Raw genomic sequence first — 13,650 nt, 5'->3', positions numbered from 1 at the left:
AATTGGCGAGAAAGAGGAGAGTTTGTATGAGCAAGAATTGTTGAGACCAAGATTGAAAAAAAGCACAGGGACAAATAGCCAAATGAATGGAAACACATGAACTATGAATCAATAGCTGAGGAGCCCCCAACTGGATCAGGCCCTCTGGATAAGTGAGACAGTTGATTAGCTTGGCCTGTTTGGGAGGCATCCAGGCAGTGGGACCGGGACCTGTCCTCAGTGCATGAGCTGGCTGTTTGGAACCTGGGGCTTATATAGGGACACTTGGCTCAGCCTGGGAGGAGGGGACTGGACCTGCCTGGACTGAATCTACCAGGTTGAAGTCAATCCCCAGGGGAGGCTTTGCCCTGGAGGAGAAGGGAATGGGGGGGTGGGCTGAGGGGAAGGCGGGGGGGGGGGGTGAGAACAAGGGAATCTGTGGCTGATAAGTAAAATTAAATTAAATTATAAAGTAAAATAAAGATATTGAACAAAAAAATTCTCGAATTCCAGTCTCATAAACAGAAATATTACTGTTTAATTATTGAAAGTTAAAAAATGTGTGAGATAAACTTTCACTATGTTTTAAGAGTCAAGAGAATATAGGAATTCTTCCTATTTGTTTATCATTACGTGTATATTAATTTTAAGCCAAGCCTCAATTTAAGAATTTAAAAATTAATAAGTGCCAATTTGACTGGGATCTCCTTTCTGTGCATGCTTCTATTTTTAAAAGTTCAGTCATTGTCAAACCATTGGGCCAATTACTTCTAAATTATGACAGCTCTACTGTAGGGTGCTATTTACTGTCTAGTGGAAATCAATACAACTCATCATTATTATCTGTTCTAAAGAAGGTGAGTATTAACTTTCAAACCCATCTCTTTACTTTTTTGAGATATTTTCATACTAGCTTTCATACTTTCCTTCATAAGTAATATGAAACATTATGAGTTGAAAATTGCATTATCCAACAAATGATTATATTATGAAGATGCACTATATATCCACTTGAAATACATCCAATTTCCTTGGGCTTTAAGTTCTATTTCTTTTCTTATTAATTCATCTGTGTATAAGCACAAATCTCTAACCCTCATAAACCAAAGTAAGAATTCCTATCAGGTCATGGTCTCTTATCAAGTTTTACCTTAAGAATGTCTTGTTTTTTGCACTTGGTACTTGTGACGGCATTTTCTTTATAGGCTTATATGAGAATGCATGTATAAGCAACAAATATTAATTCTTTTATCATTTTTTATTTTTCATGCGTTAGGAAGACTTATTATAAATTTGTTCCCTCAGAATGAGGTGGGAATAAATTTTGTAAGTGGCACTGTCATAGATACTCGCATCACATTTCTGCATCATCTACGACATCACTGTTCTCTTATAATATCATTTGTTCATTATTGTTTTCAGGGTGTCACCGAACTGAAGACTCAGTCCTACTATTCAATGAAAGATTAAATGTGATCTACAAAAGTTCACTGTCTTGCTAAAAAGCAAAGCAAAACAACAAAACCCAGCAATATCTTTCTTCTTTTTGTTTTACAATGATTTATCACTTCTTCAAACTATTTGACATAGAATTACATTTTTTTCTATTTTGAAATAACTTTTCACCCTAGACTCTCAGCAATACTCTTTCCTGCATTAAGTGCTTTCTTCCACCTTCCTAGTTCATTGGTGGATACTGTCTGCTGTACTCGTCTGCACTGGGGCCTCCTGCTGGCTGAAATCTAACCACTGAAGACAGATACAGTGAGTGCTTGGTCTTCCATAGTTTGTTCTATCAAGTCAAAGAGCTGTGAGACAGCCACGTGAAATCCAGTCACTGTGGTGGGTTTTCAAGATCTTCATAGAAAGCATTTAAATTATTCCTTAAATAAACTATTACAAAATAGAAATGGAAATAAGTAAAGGTATATATAAAACAATTCAGCTGATCAAATACAAAATATGGTCCCTGTTCTACATATTAAAAAAATAGAGCATTCTGAGAGGGTTAGAAGGAAGGAAAAGCAGGGGAAATGGTGTAATTGTATTATCATTTTTATTTATTTATTTATTTATTTATTTTGGTTTTTTGAGACAGGGTTTCTCTGTGTAGCTTTGTGCCTTTCCTGGGACTCACTTGGTAGCCCAGGCTGGCCTCGAACTCACAGAGATCCACCTGGCTCTGCCTCCCGAGTGCTGGGATTAAAGGCATGTGCCACCACTGCCCGGCGTATTATAATCTTAAGAAATAAAAAAAGTTAAAATATCACAATAAATAATAGTACTTTTAGAAAATTGCTGCAAGCCAAAGCCAGTTTGTGCAGATGACTCAGGGAGTCAATAGGTCTAACCCTTTGCTAGAGAGGCTCACACAGGACACGACACTTATTACTTAATGTGACTCACACCTCCATGTGCATGAAAGAAAACACTCACTTTGTAATGCTGCTGAGTGAGGCACAGAATGCTTGCTGATGAGATCCACTGACAGAGACTCTGGTTATTAATAGGACAGATGGGAAATCTCATTCTAGAAACTGTGAGCCTTTAGGTCAAAAATATGTATTAGAACAATCACAATTTGCTACAAAGCTCCAGCACATTGCTAATAGTGATGTTTGCTTAGACTTTTTGTTCCTTGATGCTGGGGATCAAAGGGAAGGTTTTCCACATTGTGAAGTGTAAACAATGGACAATGGTAAGAGCTATTATCAGAAATAACTAAATATGTGTATGCCTGGATACTTGTGTTCATTAAAGTTTTTCAAAAGATGTTTTATACTGTGTGTAGGTTTCTTTTGATTTGTTGGTTTGTTGTTATTGTTTTGGGTTTTGTTTGTTTTTAGGAGGTTTTTTTTTTTTTTTTTTTTTTTTTTTTTTTTTTTTTTTTGGGACATTTCCAAGCCTTATGACAGAAGGCCCAGAGCTGCTCCTCCTTTTTTATCTTGTCGAATTGTCCTGTCCTGTGTAGCAGCTGAAATCAGTCACATCTGGCAGAAGTCGGCAGTATCAAGTGTTTCCTTCATCGACTGTCTCTCATCTGGGCTCTATTTGAGATCTTTACTCCTATCCTTGAAAGAAGCGGTTCAGAAATCCCTCCTGATACTGTGCTGGCCTCTCTTTTGGCAATCTATGCAATGATTCTCTCCTCTTTTGCTTTCTGGGCTTCTTATCCTACAGGACTCTGAGTACCTGTAGTATGCCTTGAGAATGGAGGCTAGGGGACCAAGTAGAGACAGGGACTGGAGTTTTTCACAGCTTAGTTTTTATGGACAGGATAGTGATGTTTTTCATACCACTGTAGTAAAGGGTATTCCTTGTGGAAATTAGGTTCTGAAACTGAGGGTCTCATGCATGTGAGGCAAACACTCTATCACTGAGCTATAGTCCCAGCCTTTAGTCTGTATCTCAAAGGCAAACAGGTTTCTTTTAGTACTAGTATATGTAATGGCAAGCAGTGTTATTAAGAATTACTTTATATGGCTACACATGCAAAGCTTTGTATGCAGAGCTTTTATGGTTGCTCAAATTTCTGTGGATGATGTAGTATGTAGGTATTTCAGATATACTTTTTTCTAAGTTCAAGAAAGCTGGCAAACACATACAAGTTCTTATAAAGTACAGCTTAACCAAGAATTTGAAACTTTTGTGAAGTTGTCCCATCACTGAGAGTTACGCCATACATCACATATAAACATCTCTCAAACTGGGGCATGAGAAAGCAAACTGGAGCGTGAATAAAGACTGACACAAATGAGAGGTTATTTATGGTATGTTGTGTTTTATTTAACATCTCTATGCCAATCTTATTTCATTGACAATCATGGGTTATTAGTTAAAATGCTGATCAGTATTGAAAAATATTAATAAATTTTAGTGAATTACTATTTTATCTATAAGACAGCATTTTCACCGAAAGTCCTTGGGAAATTTATTGAATTAAATAATTAAGTAAGCTGTTGTATAACATAGAGAAACTTGCTTACCCTTGTATATTATTGTGCTATTCACAGTAGACAAGATACAAGACCTCAGTGTGTATCAACAGATGAATAAATAAGGAAAATGTAATCCATATATGCAATGGAATTTTCTTCAGATATAAAGAAGAATAAAATTATAAAATTTGCAAGAAAATGGATGTAGCTGGAAAACATTATAATTAATAAAATTAGAAGACTTGCCGGGCGTTGGTGGCGCATGCCTTTAATCCCAGCACTCGGGAGGCAGAGGCAGTCGGATCTCTGTGAGTTCGAGGCCAGCCTGGGCTACCAAGTGAGCTCCAGGAAAGGCGCAAAGCTACACAGAGAAACCCTGTCTTGAAAAACCAAAAAAAAAAAAAAAATTAGAAGACTTAGAATGAAAAATATCCCATTTGTCATATATGTGGGATCTAAATTTATGTGTGTATGCATGAGTATGCACATTCATTTTTGTGAGTGTGCATATACATATGTAGCTCATAAAATAGAAACTGATGTATTGAAAATGATGTTGAGTTTGTGGTGAATATGATAATTATGCTTAGATGGGATCTACCAAAGGACTGGTAAAGACAGTTGCTTGAAAACACACGGAACTGTTTTTTTTAATTCTTCTGAAATCTACACCAGTCTCAATAATGAACAGAGAAGCTCTTTTTTTTTTCTTTCTTTTTTTCTTTTTCTTTTTCTTTTTGGTTTTTCCGAGACAGGGTCTCTCTGTGTAGCTTTGCGCCTTTCCTGGAACTCACTTGGTAGCCCAGGCTGGCCTCGAACTCACAGAAATCTGCCTGCCTCTGCCTCCCGAGTGCTGGGATTAAAGGCGTGCGCCACCACCGCCCGGCTCAGAGAAGCTCTTTTAAAAATACAGTTTTTCCAGCTTATTTTATGAATGATTTTATTCTTTTAAAAATTCACCTACTAATCCCTTCCAGGGGCAATCCAAAGTATATGACAATCTGATATCAGAATTGGCTGCATTGCTCAGCGCTGGTTCAGCATTTTCTAAAGCACTGGTTCTTATACCTTGTGGACATTTGTCATAAATAGCAGTTTTTTGAAACCCGACAGCTGCCCTGTAACTCATGTTACTTTTCAGTAGCCACATGTTTGGAATCAGATGACTCCAATACCCCGGACCCCATTTCTAAGCAAAATTACATAGGGTGACCTAAATCTCTTTCTAAAGTAACTATCTATGTACAACCTAAATCAACCAGCATACTTAATCCCTTTGTCTATCACAAAATAGAGCATGAAGTCCATTCAAATGACTACTATGGATGCCAGTTTTGCCATGGTTTTCTAGAAATCAGCCATCTTCTTTTATATGTCTGTGTGATAGAAGACATGTATATATATATATATATATATATATATATATATATATATATATATATATCTGTGTGTTGACATTGAATGGACTCCCATGTGTGGGTGCATGTGGATGCCCTAGCCAGCACAAGCCTACTTCCCTCATTGCTCTTCACCTTTCTTTTTCTGAAGCAGGGTCTCTCAACCAAACACAGAGCTCACCTAAACAACTAGTCTCACTTTCTGGTCTCTCTGTGTATCCCATATGCACCTCCTCAGTGTGAGTTAGGATTGGGTTCCATTCTCATGGAGCATTAAGTGAGCCCTTATATTCATACCACAAGTATTTAGTTGTTGTACTATCTCTTCATCCCAAGAACTCAAATCTTTCTTTTTGGGGAAAGATATCTCAAAAGAATCCTTCTCTTGGTTAATGTATCACTGATATAGTATAGCATAGCATAGCATGACAGATAAGACTTTAATGTATACAAAAGCACCTTTCCCTATAGAGGAATTAAACTTGTCAACAGTCAATATAGAGAAAGACAGAAATAAAATTATAATAGGTAACAAATCCAAAGCTGTACTTGAAACAATAAAATATGTCTATTCTAGATTTATCACTTATATACCTTTATAGAACTCTTTTATTTCATTGAACAAGATCATGTACAGGTATTGGTTGTAATTTTTTGGTATATAGCTATGATTACTCAACAATAGCTTATTTTCAAAGGGAGAAACTTTACTATATTAATCTCTATTAAGTGATGTAAGGCCAATAGAGTTTCAATTAGTGAAGTCCTACAGCTTAATTTTCTAAAAGGAAATGGATATATTTGTAAATAAACCCCAATTGGCCCAAACTACATATTGATTGTCTGTGATAATATATTGAAGCACACTTTTGGTTGATTTCTTCAAATTATATATTGGTCAATTCTAAAAATGGCCTGTACTACCATATAATATAGTTCATTCTAAAATACCGATGACACTAATTCATAAAATACAACGTTTAAATGATGATCATATTCCATGCTAACAAAAATCTACAATCTGAGTAGTTTCTACAGAATTCCAAGATCCCATAAAATATACAGAAATAAGGTTCAGTTCACAAAACAAAACAACAAACCAAAACATCTGTATGAAATTTAGAGTCCCTAGTGGCAGAGGGAGTGGGGTTTGTAGGAGTAAATCTGGAGGAGGTGACAATGCATGTCTGTGCCACTGATTAGTTGTTATTACAGGAACTTCTGTGTGTGCACATGTGCACATATGGCCAGCCGGCACTTCACTCACCTATGGGACAATGGGACCCGCTTTCAGGACACTGAACTGTTAAGATTAAAGTCTATTATTACAAATTCCAAGGGGCTGCACAGGTCATCCTGATATGTTGCATTATATTAGATTTTTTTTCTTAATAAGTAGATAGTGCCTGGAGCTATTAAATCTCTTTATTGTATAAGTTTGCTTCCACAGCACTTTTTGGAAAGCATTTGACCTCACCCCCTCGAGTCCATCTTTTATGCACTGGTTACTGTGCTCTCTGTCAGCAGACTTCCAGGCGACTTTGAGAACAACATTGTCCAAGACTGGTGTGAAAACACATAAAACCCTCTTCAGAGTAAATGAGAAATGTGGAACACAAAATAGAAATTCCCTTTCAGTTTCTTGGTAGATTCTCAAAATAAGAAACACATATATGTATAATACACAAAACAAAATTATCCCCAAAAATGTTACTATACTTAATGGGCTGCTGCTTCCTGAGCTAGATGTGAAAACTTCCTGTAATATATTTATTGTGCTTCAAACTTGTCACATTATTAATTGTCACATATATCTACATTTTGTCATCATATAGCTTCCTTCTGTGATTTACATTGCACATATGTCAATATTTTGCTACAAACACAGGTTAAAATCAGTATTTTTCTTCTTGTTCATTTAAAGTTTTTTTTTTACTTTTAACATTTATATGTATATATTCATTTACACATGCGAGGGCATGTGTGGGTCAGTAGATGAAAAATCTCCTTGAAATGAAGTTATAGGTGGTTATGAGATGTATAATGTGAGTGGTAGGAAGCAAACTCAGGTTCTGCTAAGAAAAAAAACAGCATTAAAAGATCTGAAACATTCAGTCGTATTTATAACTGAATGAAATATGCACTCAGATGGTAACAGCCCTTCTACTTTCATATCTTATAATACAGTAATAACATAACACACGGTAGCATTACTCACAATATCTACAATGATAATTAACTTTTTTAATAAAGTAGATTAAGTGTTGATTTATTTCATATAATAATCACCTTTTAGATAATAAAACCAAAACAAGAAAAATTGATCATCTAAGGCATTCCTTTAGAAACTATAACGATTTTACAGTATAATGAAAAACAATAAACTAACCTCTCTACATAAAAAAAAATCATAGCTGCAATGTAATCTCCAATTTCAGTAAAGGAAGACATTGAGTTTAATTATACATTTGTGAAGAAAACATACCTATAATATTTTGTTCTCAAAGCATAAAAAGTTATTTTAATATACTACCATGTCCCTTGAGTAGCTCAAACCCACAGTGTTCTTTACAACATGCAATTTCTCCATTGAAAATATTTCCCTGGGATATTATCTATTTTAGTGCATGTCATGAAGACCTGGAATGCAGCTCTTCACAGAGACATTTTATATCTGGTATTACTAAGTTCATACAACAAGGAAAAATTATCTTTATATAAAAGCTTTTAATCTATAGATTTAGAATGACTTCAAATATATACATGGAAGTGTAAATGGGGGCAAAAATATATATGGGAGTATAAATACTCTTACATTTGATTTTCTAGAAAGAAGACTTCTTATATTTTATCCAAACAATTCATCACCAGCAGCAGAGCACTGTCTGAAAATGCTGCTGTTTGCTCATTCAGGTTAGAATGACAGTCAAGTTTTATGGTTTTTTGTTTGTTTGTTTGTTTTCTTTGATTTTTCAAGACACAATTTCTTTATGTAACAGCCCTGGCTGTACTGAAACTAGCTCTGTAGGCCAAGCTGGACTCGAAGTCACAGAGATCCACCTGCCTCTGCCTCCTGAGTGCTGGGATTAAAGGCGTGCACCACCACCGCCGAGCTTATGTTGATTTTAAGACATTCCCCAAAACTTTGCTAGCTTCAAGAGGGAAATTAGCTTTTGAAACCTAAAATAACAAACAAAAATTAAACAATTAAGTCACCCATGATAACATAAAGCTGTAATTCCAGAACTCAGAGGCTGAGGAAGAAGAATTGCCAACTACAGGCCAGTCTGGATTATTCAGCTAGACCATCTTCAAAAGACCATCACCAAAATTAGATCTCTTAAAACAGATTTACATTTCAAGATCCTGTATTTAATATAGTATCTTAAGATGTTAATAAACATAGTGTTAATTATTTCATTCAAAAAGATAACTGATAGCCATATAGAATTAGCATCAACTTGAAATGGTTAAAAATTAAAGTTGATCCAATGTTTTTCTTCAATCATTCTTGAAATTGCTACTAACTTTATCATATTACTAGAAATTAAATTGAAAGGTATATCTATGAATTATATATCTATGTATTTAATTAATGTAAATTATATAAGAATTATTCACCTTGATTTGTAAGTTTTATCCAAACATTACCTTATCCTAAAATTTAATCTCACTGAGACATTTTTTCCACATGTACAGTAAGGAGAAATATCACAGTGTTCTAGCTAATTTTGTGTGATTTTGTGTCATCCAAATGTTTTAACAAAAGATAATATTTAGATAATTATTATATGTAAAGAAAAAAGAAAACTAATTTCAAGAACACTATTTCTGAAGATCCTTTTCTTATCATATTATATATTCTGCAATAATATTAGATATCCTAAAGTAATATTAGATGTTATATAATAATATTAGATATTCTTTATTAATATTAGATATACTATAACAATATTAGACATCCTGTAATAATATTAGATATCCAATAATAATATTGTATATCCTGTAATAATTAAGCCACTTGGGTTGAAAAACTTCCCACAAAAACTATAAATTAATAGAAATCCCAGTTCTAGGTAAAGCAAATCTTTTGAATGGTTAGGGTAGTCAAGTGACTCTAAAAATAGTATAGATTATCACTACACCCCTTGGTTTGCTACTTAGGGGTCAAAGGTGAGCCACTATTGTTGAAGACTCTCCATACTTAGGAGTTAGATCTCACCCAAAAGCCTTTTTCCAGCCCTCTGACCTCCAGAGTACCAGAAAGTACTGTACAGGCTCCCATGGAAGGGGAGCAATTAAGTAGTCTTACCAGCTGTGACATCTATGAATCACAGCAATGACCAGAAGGGCAAGGTAGGCATGAAGGTGCAAAACCGGCACTCACACGCCAATGGTAAGGAACAGCTGTCACTTGGACTTAAGGTCTACTCTACAGGAGGGAAATCATTGTCCATACCAAGAACCTAGCCAGTTTCCTGTGGCTAGTGACATCACGCATACTAGAAAATAATCTATTGCCACCACTACTTTGCTAGACCAGCTTAATTCCATGTTGCTACCATCCATCAAAGAAGCCTCTCTTTATAGCAAATGGTGAGCATGACAGAAAACTACAACTGGACACAATGCGGAGATCAATGCACTGGAGGAGCCCAGCTATGGACACATCTACATCATAGCCCCTGCTTCTGTGACTCAGGAAACATCATACATGAGAGGGAAAAAGATTATAGTCGCCAGAATGTCAGGGAGTTTGTGGGGAAACAGTCTTTCCTGGACATAGTTTTACAAACAAGACCGGAACAGTGGCTATATCAATGGTCATATTAAAGTGGATTGGGAAAACTTCGCAGGTCCCATTCCTAGACAAAGAAATACCGGCAACTAATAATGGCTGGGATATAGAGAATTAGCCTCTTAAAGGAGTGAGTCCTTTTACTGGTTATACTATATAGAGTGGTCAGCGCTGAAGGCATAGATACATGAATGCCAAAAGCTACCGGGAAGGTACACACACACACACACACACACACACACAGAGAGAGAGAGAGAGAGAGAGAGAGAGAGAGAGAGAGAGAGAGAGAGAGAGAGAGAGAGAGAGAGAGAGACAGAGAGACAGAGACAGAGACAGAGACAGAGAGAGACTTAACAATAGTAATCAAAGAAAAAGACTCTGAATTGAGATCAACACAGTGGAGGTGGGAAGAATTGGAGGGAGGAAAGAAAGGGAAAAGGTGATATAACTCTATTTCAATTAAAAGCCTATGCTGGTTTTTTAAAAAATAGTTTTATTAAATGAAAAACCAATTACATGATATTCCTGGGTAAGCTCAGAAGCTGAATTTGTTCTTCTGGCCATTTTGTGGCATCTATAAGGGGATTTTACTCATTATCGATCTCTAGTATCACTTTGCTAAGGCAGAACTAGTAGAATACCCACTATCTTGACTCTATTTAGTCTCATGTCCTAAAGCTTGATAGTCTTTTTTTAAGACTGTTTCTCTGTGTAACAGCCCTGGCTATCCTAGAACTCGCTTTGTAGAACAGGCTGGCCTTATTGATGTTTATTTTAAAGGTAGTTTCTCAAATTTGGCATTTTTCCTTACAAATATGTATCATTGCTTTTCACACATTGTCACCAACATCTAATTTAAATAACCTTCAAAAAATCTCAGCATACTAGGGTTGACTACCTTCCATTCTTGGAATGTTCCCTTCCTGGTGAGTGACTCTGCAAATGCCTTGCTCTGTCCTCTTCCCTTTGCACTGTGAACGTGCAATGCATAAACCATTCCAAGCTGGGTCTTTCCTCCTCTGCTTTTGTTTCTACCACACTTTACCCATATCATTACCTCTTTTCTTTGCTATGTGACAGTAAAATGATTTCCAGATGGACCAACTATTGTCAACTAACAGGAATGCCTAGGTAGTTGGCAACAATTTGTGAGATAATTATTGAAGATTTAGAAACAGAACAAAAATATTTCTAAGTGTAGGAAGAGAGAGAAGCTTATTTAAAATATAAATATATGATGATTGTTATATGCTTACTAAAGGGGGAAGTAGCTAGGATTTATACTTATATTTATTCAAGTTTTAGGTTTTGAAGGAATTAATTTGGATTTTATGATAACTAAAATGCAATTTGTAAGATGACTTTAGTAGAGAGTAGGAAAAGGCTCCTCACCAGCCATTGCAGCATGTACCACCCTTCAGCAACGTCACACAGTGCACCTGACAGCTGAAGCCATGATGGATTACTCCTTTTGGCATCAATACTGAGTCTCATTCATTACTTTCTTAGGTCCTGTGCTTTATATCAAAAAGAAAAATACCAAAAACCATTCAAACAGAGAAAAAAACGTTTTAGAGGACAAAATTGAAAACTTGCTTTCAAAGACTCAATTCACATAACATGTATGGAGATATTTTAAAAGAGTGGTTAAAAGCAGAAAAGTACCAACTACAAATAGTTAACTTTTAAGTATGTAGAATATTTATGTTGATATAAAAGTACATTTGTGTTCTGTAGCAAAGGTCTAAAATGCAAATAGGTACTTGCTGGGAGATGGTAATCAGCTGCTTTATAGATATTACCACACAAGTATTGTGTGAAAACCAGCTCTGACTGGAAGAATTTAAGACATGAACCTGGAAAATTGCAGCTACATTCAGTGTCTTGAAAATACTTCAATGTTGGCTAATGTTTCATCATTGACTATTTGTGCTAAACAATAATATTTAAAACCAATACAAGTTATGCTTTGCAATTTATATATCATCTCTTGTATTTAAGTATCACCTTTTTCACAGTTAGTAAATAATAATATAGTATATATTCTGTTTCTTAATTCAGATGTGTGTTATTTTTACACTGTCACAGTCCTATGTAGAATTTTAGTCAATGACACACAGTGATCAAACCACTTACTGATACAATATTCTGACAACAGCCATTCATCAAAAATTACAATTTATACTCAATGTCCATATATTGAACACAGCATTTGCTTAATTAGCTTAGCTTTACTTTTTCATGTCTATAAGCTATAAATGATTACTAAATACACAAAAAGACAATAGAGAGATGCTATTCCTTTGGCTCTTTCATACAGTTACAATTCAGAAAACACAGGTAAATAATCTTCAGTCTCCGGGTGTGCAAAGGGTCTGCACCCTGCAGGACTTGCTGTATCAGAGCAAGCGTGTCTCTTTACACTGCAATCTGAATGAGCATAACTACCACCTCATCAACGACTTCACTATCAAGCAGATGAGGCAAGGAGCATTGCTTGACAATGCTGCCCTAGGTGGTCTGGTGGATGAGAAAGCCTTAGCTCGGGCCCTCAAAGAAGGAGGAACTCGAGAAACAGCCCTCAACATGCACCAGTCTGAGCACTTTAGCTTTGCTCGGGGCCCATTGAAAGATGCACCAAATCACATCTGCATGCCGCACACAGCCTGGTACAGTGAACAAGCATCACTGGTGATGAGGCAAACAGCTGCCACTGAGATCCACTGAGCTATCACAGTCGCATGCCGAAAAGCTTGAGAAACAGTGTCAACAAAGCATTCTTCATTACTTCAGCTCTTCGGTCAGTCATCGACCAGCAAGCAATTCATCCCGAGCTCAATGGTGACACATACAGGCATCCACTAGGCATCCTTGGTGTGGCTCCAGGAGGGCTTCCTGCTGTTATGGAAGGAATCATCCCTGGAGGCATCCCGGTGACTCACAACCTCCCAACAGTGGCACACCCTTCTCAAGCTTCCTCCTCCAATCAGCCCACAAAACACGGAGACAGTGGACAGCACCCCAGGGAGCAATAGCAGAGCATGGTAGAAGGTAATCATTCAGATAAACGTGGGACCAAGAGACAGTAGCAAACAGGTGAACTAAGAAAAGGAATTTGGTGGTCTTTAAAACTGACCCTGGACATCACTGATGTTGCAGTGTTAAAGCTACAAGAGCCAGAATACTGAAGAGGGTGTCTGCTTCTGGAAGTGGGGAAGACTAGGACGTGATTTACTAACGACCAACTTCTGTTATTGTGTGTTAAGTTTTTCATCTGTGCATCAAATCACAAGGAATAAATAGGGCTTTCCTTTATCAGTCTCTTGGACACAGCAGGTCCTGAGCAACTTTCTCTAGAATGTTGCATCAAGAGCTCTGAATATTAATTAAAAAAAAAAAAAACACAAGAGAAAATCCCTATCAAGACTAGTTCCTTTGCCGGTAGGAAGATGAAATGGGGAGGACATTGTTTGCCTGTGTAGACATCTACATGCACAGGGTTGAAGACATAAAAGCTCCTATACAGAAGTGACTCTCA

General features: G+C 36.4%; 1 protein-coding gene and 1 pseudogene across 7 annotated transcripts in view; one reads left to right on the top strand and one right to left on the bottom strand.

The window, feature by feature from the left end:
- LOC102906249 (C-terminal-binding protein 2 pseudogene) overlaps nucleotides 1–13,147 on the top strand; it is a 36,395-nt pseudogene extending 23,248 nt beyond the window's left edge.
- Naaladl2 (N-acetylated alpha-linked acidic dipeptidase like 2) overlaps nucleotides 1–13,650 on the bottom strand; it is a 1,286,850-nt gene that overhangs the window by 172,511 nt on the left and 1,100,689 nt on the right. The gene's annotated exons all lie outside the window — the stretch shown is intronic.

This window comes from Peromyscus maniculatus, chromosome 6, assembly GCF_049852395.1.
Source record: "Peromyscus maniculatus bairdii isolate BWxNUB_F1_BW_parent chromosome 6, HU_Pman_BW_mat_3.1, whole genome shotgun sequence".
In the NCBI taxonomy this organism is placed as follows: Eukaryota; Metazoa; Chordata; class Mammalia; order Rodentia; family Cricetidae; genus Peromyscus; species Peromyscus maniculatus.
This window is presented reverse-complemented; position numbering and strand designations above follow the sequence as displayed.